The following is an 8907-nucleotide window of genomic DNA, read 5'->3' as shown; positions in this document are numbered from 1 at the left end:
CCATGCAGTGATGCTGGATTAACAATGGTCTCAATGAAACCAGATTTCAGAAAGAAGGAGTCCAGAACGCTGTGGAAGAGACCATTGTGTGGCATTTCTAGCCCCCTTCCCACCTGCCTCACCCCCCATATCTAGGACAAGGACTGGGGGCACCAATTTTCCAAACGGAACTGAAGTTCCTGCAGTTTTCAAAAGAGGAAAAAAGCAAAATCTGTGATTTCACACTAACAGTGTCTGATAAGTGGACAGAAAGTTATCACAGTGATGGGGCATGTGGCTGGAGAATGCCGGGCAGTGCCTGGAGCCAGGACTCTGGCACAAGTTGATCAGAGAGAAGGATCATGGTTAGTAGCAGTTCCCAGAGCCCCCAACCAGGGGCTCCAGCCAGACCCCAAACAGGGTCCGATCTGGGATGCATCTCCACCCCCCCCCCCCCCGAGTCCCTTGCCAGGGGCCCCAGATACCCCTCAAAGCCCCACCGGGCAGGGAATCCCCACCAGACCATGGCTGCCAGGTTGGGAATCCCAAAGGGTTCCCCCCACTAACAGCCCCCAGCAGCCAGGGACACCCCCTGCCCCCCAGGGAACCCTCCACTGGGAACTCAGTCCTCACTGTCTGCCTAGGAGCAACCCCTGCCCCAAGCAGGATCTGCCATGCCATGCCATTTGTCTGGGACCCCCTGATGCTTTACAGTGGGACCCCCTGATGCTTGCCTGGCATCCCCTGACCTAGTGCCAGGGATCCCCCCCACCCCCAGCTCTGTGCCCTGAGCATGGCAACTATCCCAGGAGCCAGCGGGGGAAGCCCAGACAGAGCCCCTGGCACAGCATCAGGCTCCCTCTAACCCCCTGTCCCGCCTCCCCAAGAGACACCCACCTCTGCTGTTCTGCAGCCCAAAGACCCCCAGCCCGACCCCCCTCCCGGACCCCAAGCCTCAGGGCTGGGCCCTTCAGAACCACCCCCCGAACCCCCAAACCTCCAGAACGCACCAGCCCGACTAGGGTACCCCCGGCCCAGACACCCAGAGACCTCCCCCCACCACAATGTCCCTTCAGCTCCAGCTGCAATCGCCCCACACAGACACCCCATCCCCTACCCCAGCAACAGTTACCTCACTGTGTGTGATAAGTGGATAGAAAGTTATCACTGCCCCCTGCTGGCCAGTCACAGGGCAGAGGGATCCCTGGGCGGTGCTGCTTTAACAGGAGAACGGAAGGCCTGGAGAGCAAGAAAGGTCCATGGCCTGTCACTAGCAAATAATGGCCACCATGGATCCACCCCAGAGGTGGCTACAGCTTCGCACTGCGGGACTCGACCCCTCCCTGGGCCCCCTCCCCCAACATCTCTGAACAGGAACTCCAGATACCCTCAGCACCCCACTGGCCAGAGAACCCCCACCAGACTATCACTGGCAGGCTGGGAATCCTAAAGGGTTCCCCCCACCAAGAGCCCCCAACAGCCAGGGACACCCCCCCAGGGGACCCCTCACTGGGAATTCAGTCCCTCACTGCCTGCCCAGGATTCCCCTACTGCCTGCCTAGGACCCCACCTGTCCTCCAGCAGGACCTGCCAGGCCGTTTGCCTGGGACCCCCTGATGCTTTACAACGGGACCCCTCCCTCTGCTTGCCTGGCATCCCGACCTAGCGCCTGGCACTCCCCCACCCAGTTCTGTGCATTGGGCACGACTGAGCCCCTGGCACAGCACCAAGCTCCCTCCAGCCCCCTGCCCCGCCTCCCCAAGAGACGCCCACCCTCACTGTTCTGCACCAACGTGTCCCCAGTGATACCCACCTCCAGGACCCACAGCCTCAGGGCTGGGCACGTCAGAAACCTCCCCCTAAACCTCCAGAACCCCCTGCCCAGTCACCCAGAGGCCTCCCCCCACCACAACGCCCCTTCAGCTCCAGCTGCAATCTCCCCACACAGACACCCCATCCCCTACCCCAGCAACAGTTACCTCACTGTGTCTGCTAAGTGGATAGAAAGTTATCACTGCCCCCTGCTGGCCAGTCACACGGGCAGAGGGATCCTGGGCGGTGCTGCTTTAACAGGAGAACGGAAGGCCTGGAGGGCAAGAAAGGTCCATGCCCTGTCACTAGCTAATAGTGGCCACCATGGATCCACCCCAGAGGTGGCCACAGCTTCGCACTGCGGGAATCGACCCCTCCCAGAGACCCTTTGCCATGGGGAGCCGAGAGAGCGGATGGGGGGGGGGGGGCGAATCTCCCCGGATGTTACAGCCCGAGCGAGACCCCGAGCGAGAAACGGGCAGAACCGGAGAGACTCTGTGCCGGGGGCGAGAGGCGCCAACAGGGACAGGAGCCAATTCACTCCCCGCCCCCGCCACTTCCCCACGGGAATTTCCGGGCTGCCCAGAGACAGTTCAACCCCCCCCCCCCGCGTCCCACCGACCTTCCCCCCCCGCAACTCCGGCTTCTCCCCCATCCCAGCGGGTCCGGGCGGATCCTGCTGCGGCTCCCGGGGCCGAGGCGGCTCTGAGGCTTCTCCCAGGTTCCCGGGACAGAGTCACGTGCCTGCCCCCCCCCCGGGTCTCTCACTCACCGGCTCACACGGAGGCGGCAGCAGCAGCTTTGTTCTCCCGCCCGCAGCGGGGCTCGCACGGAGCATGCGCAGTTCCAGCTGCTGACCCCTCCCTCACCTGGGCTGGGGAGGGCGGACGCGGCCCCGGGGTAGGCTGGGAGATGTAGTTCCGGACTCTCCCTGGAGCGGAAGTGACGTCGGCCAGGGAGGGGGAGGCGGACCCGGAGCGTGGACGCGCGCTGAGGTTCTGCCTGGCTCGTGCGGGGCCTTTGGAGCCTCTCCCGGGCCGGAGAAGGGTTTGTGCCGTTGTGCTCTGGGCATGCGCAGATCGCGGCGGGGGAGACCTTCATTAACCCCCCCGCGCCCGGCCCGGGCCCCGCCCCCGCTGCAGCCTCCAGGTCCCGGCGCGAGCCCGGGGGCGGGGGGGGGAAGTGTCGGGGCAGCCCGGACATGGCCGGGGGGGCCGGTGACCCCCGAGGAGCGGGGAGAGAAAGGGGGGGGGCTGAGACCCCCTCGGATTTACCGCTGCCCCGTGGGGGCCCCGCCCCCTTTCTCCCTAGAGCCACGAGCAGCCCCAGGGTGACCCCTCCCCAACCCCTGAGAAGTTCCCTGCCCCCGATTGTGCCCCATTTTCTCTCCCTTCGCCAGTGTCCAGCTCTCCTGGGGCTGGTGGGGCTCTGGGGTGTCTGGGCCCCTGGCCAGGGGCTCTGGGGACTGGGGCCAGGAAGATCTGGCAGGACCCTGGCTGGGGCTGTGGGGTGTCTGGGGCCCCGGCTGTGGGGTCTGGGCACTGGGGGGTGTCTGGGGGCTGCTGCTAACCCTGATCCTGCTCCCGGATCAGTTTGTGCCACAATCCTGGCTCCAAGCGCGGCCAGGCAGCCCCCAGCCAGGCCCCCTCACCCTGATAACTTTCTATCCACTTACCAAACACTGTCAGGTGAAATCACAGATTTCTCTTTTCTCCCCTCTTGAAAACTGCAGGAACTTCTGGTCCCGCAGGGAATATTCATGCCCCCCACCCCCAGTCCTTGTCCTAGATCTTGGAGGTGGGAAGAGGGCTAGAAATGCCACACAATGGTCTCTTCCACCATTGTTAATCCAGAGTCACTGCATGGAAACACAAGGAGTGACTCCAGATGGACAGTGGGGCAAATGAGATCAGCAATTCTCCCTGTGAGGAGGGGCTCTCATTAGCTGCTCTCCCCAGAGAGCTAAAGGAGGGAAGCTGCTCAAACGCTCTGTCCCTCTCTGCTCAGGAAATTGGGGTTCAGCTTCCTGGGTCAGATGCTGCAGCCTCCATTGTGATCTGGGAGACCAGGCTTAGCAGCTGCTGCTCCCCCAGCAGGGGCTCTCTGCTGGGATGTGACCTTAATTAAAGCTGCTTCTCTGCCCTGCCCAGGGGATGACTTTCTCCAGCTGCTACTAACCCCTTGGGGCAGCCCTGGGCTCTGTTAATACAAATTCTACCAGACTCCAGGTAACAGACAGACCTCAGGGAAAGTGCTGGGGACTGGCAAGAAAGTAACTCTGCACAAACAGCCCCTCGTCATTTCTCTTCCCATTAGCAATTGACAGAAGCAAATCCAGCCATGGGAGAGCAAAGCCCCCAGGAATGGGACTGTCCCAGCCAGAGGAGCAGGGAGAGAGGACAGGGGAAGGAGAGACTGAAAGGGGCAGTGGGAGAAATGAGTGGGGGGAGAGATTTCCAGCTCTCTAGTCCACCCGGACACATGTATTGCAGCATCCCTGGGCAGAACCACTTTCCACTGATCAAGAAAAGGATCAGACAGAGGAAAAGCTGGTTCTTGACTCCATATTCCCCCTGCTGGGGTGTGACTGCCGGGGGGTCAGTGTCCGAGGGAATCCCCCACAGTGACTCCTTTGGTTCTGCTCTTTTCTAGCCTTGTGTTCAGAGACTTTGTTATGCGATCGGGGGAGGCAGAAGGGAGGTTAAAAACCTCTCTGTGGGCTTAGCCTGGCAGGAGGGGCCAGCTCCACACTGTAATAAAGAGATTGAGCATTTCCCAGCATGGCAGAGTCTAGGATGTCTGTCTGCAGGGAAAGGGCCTTGGAGAATCGTCCTGTGAAATTAACTAAAGCTTGTTCTGAAACCTCCACAACTGCCCTTCTCACCTTCCCAGGCTGCAGAATGACGTCCATGTTTCGCTCCAGCTCATCCCATCCTCCCATGGGACAGGGGAGAGAAATGGCTGCAGAGGAGCCTGTTCAGGTAGGGATTATCGGGGGTTGCTGGTTGGCTCCTGCAGGAGGGAGAGGGACAGCAAATACACCGGAGATGGGAAGATTTGCACAGTCTGGTTTGGAGCCGGGCAGGAAATGCACAAGGTGGGGAAGGGAGGAGGACAGCTTGTGACATTCCTGCTGGGGGGAGTTTAATAAATGGCCCAGATTCTAGGAACAGACCCATGAGATTAGGAGGTGGAAATACCCTAATTTGTGAAACAGAAAATAACCCTCCTACCTGGGGCTAGGAAAACTGACCAGAATCCCAGTGCTGGAGCCTGACCTGACTAACCAGCGGCTGCTGTGAGATATGAAGGGGGCACCCACCAGTGAGGTTTAGGGGAGATTCCCCTCCCTTCATATCCAGCTCCTCACAATGGGGAGGGTGTTGGGCTTCCTACCAGGGAGCTCTCCCTGGTTCCTGCTAGGGGCTCCATCTCCTGTATCGCTCTGTGGCTAGTAGGCGGGTGATGGATCTGCTGAGAGAGACAAGGGGCTCTTGCTTTGTCCCCTTAACTTGGTGTTTCCCGGATGCTCTGAGTGGGGTGGAGGTGGGACTCTGACTGTGATCCACCCAGAGCTTGCGTTTGATTGGCTCCTCTCCCCCACAAATAGTGGGGTTGTGAGTGGGGCAGCAGGTACTGAGTGTTGGACTCTTGCTCTTTCAGAGGCCAGTGACCTTCGAGGAGGTGGCTGTGTATTTCACCAGGGAAGAGTGGGCTCTGCTGGACCCTGCTCAGAGAGCCCTCTACAGAGACGTCATGCAGGAGAACTATGAGACTGTGACCTCGCTGGGTAAGGATTCCTGTCCCCTCAGTTCTTGGAAGGGGAAATGAAGAGATACGGTTCATGCCAGCCCCACAATGCCACCTTGCACTGTCCTGTCTCTGCATCACCCCAATATGCCAGTGACCCACACACACTGCCACAGACCCTCCCCTGCTGCAGAACAGTTTGGGAACAGAGCACAGGAGAAGTGTCACACAGTGTCAAATATCTCCTGTTTGTACAAGTAAACTTCTTTGAGATGGGGCGACCACATCTGCACGCAGTGTTATGCTCCTACAAAGCACATGGGATCTTTGTAGAGGAAGGTAAATACACAGCATTTATTGAGAATACAACAGTTAGCATATGCTTTTTAGTCACCCACCCGTGATGTTCATAGTTACCAGTCTCTTGTAGCTCGAGTCAATCTAATGGCCAGTTAGATTGAGCACGAGTGTGGGGCTGGGCTCTTGTCGGTCACGATCCAGTGCTCCGGGAGTGTGGCAAGACAAACCCAAAGTCCCATGGCCAAGCACCCTGGTTCTTATAGGCTTTTTTCCTTTGTTGAACTCTATGGTTTTTGCTGTGTCAGTTTGTGATCGGTTACTTCTTAACTGGTGTAAACATTCCAGTGCACCTCTGAGAGGGTCAGCCTGACCTTTGTTCTGATTTAATCAATTGTCCTCAGGGGTGCCAGCCTTGACCTCAGGGTCATCAATCTGCCCTTCATTATGGATGCACGTTGATGATTCTTTGATGTCCTTTAAGTCTCTTGACTCCTTCCTTGACTCTGGCTATAACAATGGCTTTTACACCTTCTCTTTTCCTGATGCATACATCCTCATTCACACAAACCCACTGAGGATACAAACAGTAGTGTTTTATATCGAGCAAAAAGGCATTGCAAATGAAACCTTGCCTTCAATGTTTCTCTAATCTACTTAACATAGACACAATAGTGAATCCTGTCTCTTACTTACTAAACCTTAAAACAAAGACATGTAGATTTAACTAGAGTGCCTAATCTGTAATACATAGAGGAAACCATAGTAGACAGTGTAACTTATCCTAAAATAAAAGGTGACCATAATCAGAAGGATTGTTCTGGTCTGTCATTCCTTTCTGCTATTCAAACAGGGTGGCTGACAGGATGAAATCAAATCATACATTAAATTCTCCCAGTACATTATAAAATCCAGCTCCTACAGCCGTATTCGAGATGTGGGCGTACCATAGATTTGTATACAGGCAATATGATATTTTCTGTCTTTTCTATCCCTTGCTTAATGATTCCCAACATTCCGTTGGCTTTTTGACTGCCGCTGCACATTGCGTGGATGTTTTCAGAGAACTATCCGTGACTCCAAGTTCTCTCTATTGAGTGGAAACAGCTAATTTAGACCTCATCATTTTGTATGTCTAGTTGGGATTATGTTTTCCAATGGGCTGCACTATGTGCTATCCTGACATCTAGTACTGCTGAGATCCTGCATTCAGTACTGTCCCTGCCCTTCCTGTTCCCTTTCTCCACTGAACCCCACCAGCCCATGGTTACTGTCCCCAGCCTCCCCAGGACTCTCTCATTGTCTCTGGACCTCTCCGTCAGCAAGAAGCAGTGGCAGGGAGACTTGCCCTCTCTCTGGAGTCTTGGATTTCTGGGACATGGATTTACTTTCTCTGTGTTTTGGGAGCCTCTTTGAAATTGAGTGTCTGTGACGTTAACCACAGTGCAATCTGGAGTGTTGAACAGCTGTGTCCCCTCAGTTCCCCAGGCTGGGGTGACTTTTACACTGTTTTACTGTGAGAGCAGCCGCTCCTGGGCAGTTATCACACAGTCTCCAGCATGTAACTCACTCCCAGCTACACAGTATTGAGTGCTGCTAGTCAGCGACTCCGGAGTTACAGTGCAGCACAGGAAAACCCCAGAAAAGTCTCTGTTCCCAGACTTCCCCCAGAAATGTGCATCTTTCCCTGTCCAGCACACTACTGAGCAAGGCAAGCTCATATGACGTCTGTCATTTCATCAGTGGAAACTGACATGCACCAGCCTTGTTATCCCATGTAGATGAGTGGACTCACCCCTGCGGCACCCCCTGCTGGTGACTTCTGGGAATTAGCTCATTCCAGCTCCCGCGCACCCTCTGCAGGCCGGTGATCCGCCTGTCCTCTGGCCCCCCGTGTCCCTCCCTGGACCTGGTGCCCCTCTTACCTGGGGTGCTGCCCTCTGGCAGTAACCCCTCAGTCTTAGGGTCTCCCCTCCCCAGGGAACTCCCACCCACTATTCCCACCTCGGCTCAGTATAAGGCCAGTCATCGTCTAGCCCCACACCCTGGGGCAGGCTGCAGTATCAGCCACTCATCACTGGTAAGGAGGGTTTGGACCTGCTGCCTTTGCCTACCGCTGGGGTGCCCTTTGCAACCCCCAGTACCTATTGCCTTCTGCTAGGCCTCAGCCTGGGGCTTTCCAGGCTGGAGCTCCCAGCTCCTCTGCCTTCCCCAGCCCTGCTTCACTCAGGTACCCTGTGTCCAGCTCCCTGCAGCCAGGCCCATCTCCCTCTACGAACAGAGAGAGACTCTATCTGCCCCTGGCTTCTCTGCCTTTATAGGGCAGCTGAGTCTGTTTGGGGCGTGGCCCCAGCTGCAGCCACTTCCCCCAATCAGCCCAGCCTAAAAGCTGCTTTCTCCAGCCACAGCCCCCTCCCAGGGCTGTTTTTAACCCTTCAGAGCAGGAGCGGGGATCCACCCCGCTACATCCCAAATGCAGTTTCCAACACACTTTAATCCAAACACGCTAGTTGGATAAAACAATAAAACAAGATTGTTAATTACCAAAAAAAAAGATTTTAAGTGACTACAGGTAACGAGGCATAAAAGTCAGAATTATTTACAAAAGAAATGCAGATAAACCACAAATAAATTTGTTAGTCTCTAAGGTGCCACAAGTACTCCTGTTCTTTTTACAAACTAACATGTAAGTCAGGGGTAGGTAAACTACAGCCCGCAGGCCACATCCGGCCCGCAGGCCCAGCTTGCTTGGCCCCTGAGCTCCCGGATGGGGAGGCTCCCCTCTCCCTCCCCTCCCCTGCTGTTCCCTCGCCCCTGCTGTCCCACTGTAGACTCAACATGCCGCGCCATCAGCGCTCTGGCCCACCACTCCTGGGCAGTGCTGCAGCGGTGGGGCTGCGAGCTCCTACTGCTCTGGGTGGCATGGTAAGGGGGCCGGTCAGCGCTCTCCTGAGGGACCTCGTATCTAGCTCCGGCGAGCCGCGTGGCTGTGGTAAGGGGGCCAGGGGGTTGGATAAGGGGCAGAGAGTCCTGGGGGGCAGTCAGGGGACAGGGAGCAGGGGACAGTTG

Source organism: Mauremys reevesii, linkage group 12 (assembly GCF_016161935.1).
Source record: "Mauremys reevesii isolate NIE-2019 linkage group 12, ASM1616193v1, whole genome shotgun sequence".
Classification (NCBI taxonomy): domain Eukaryota; kingdom Metazoa; phylum Chordata; order Testudines; family Geoemydidae; genus Mauremys; species Mauremys reevesii.
This window is presented reverse-complemented; position numbering follows the sequence as displayed.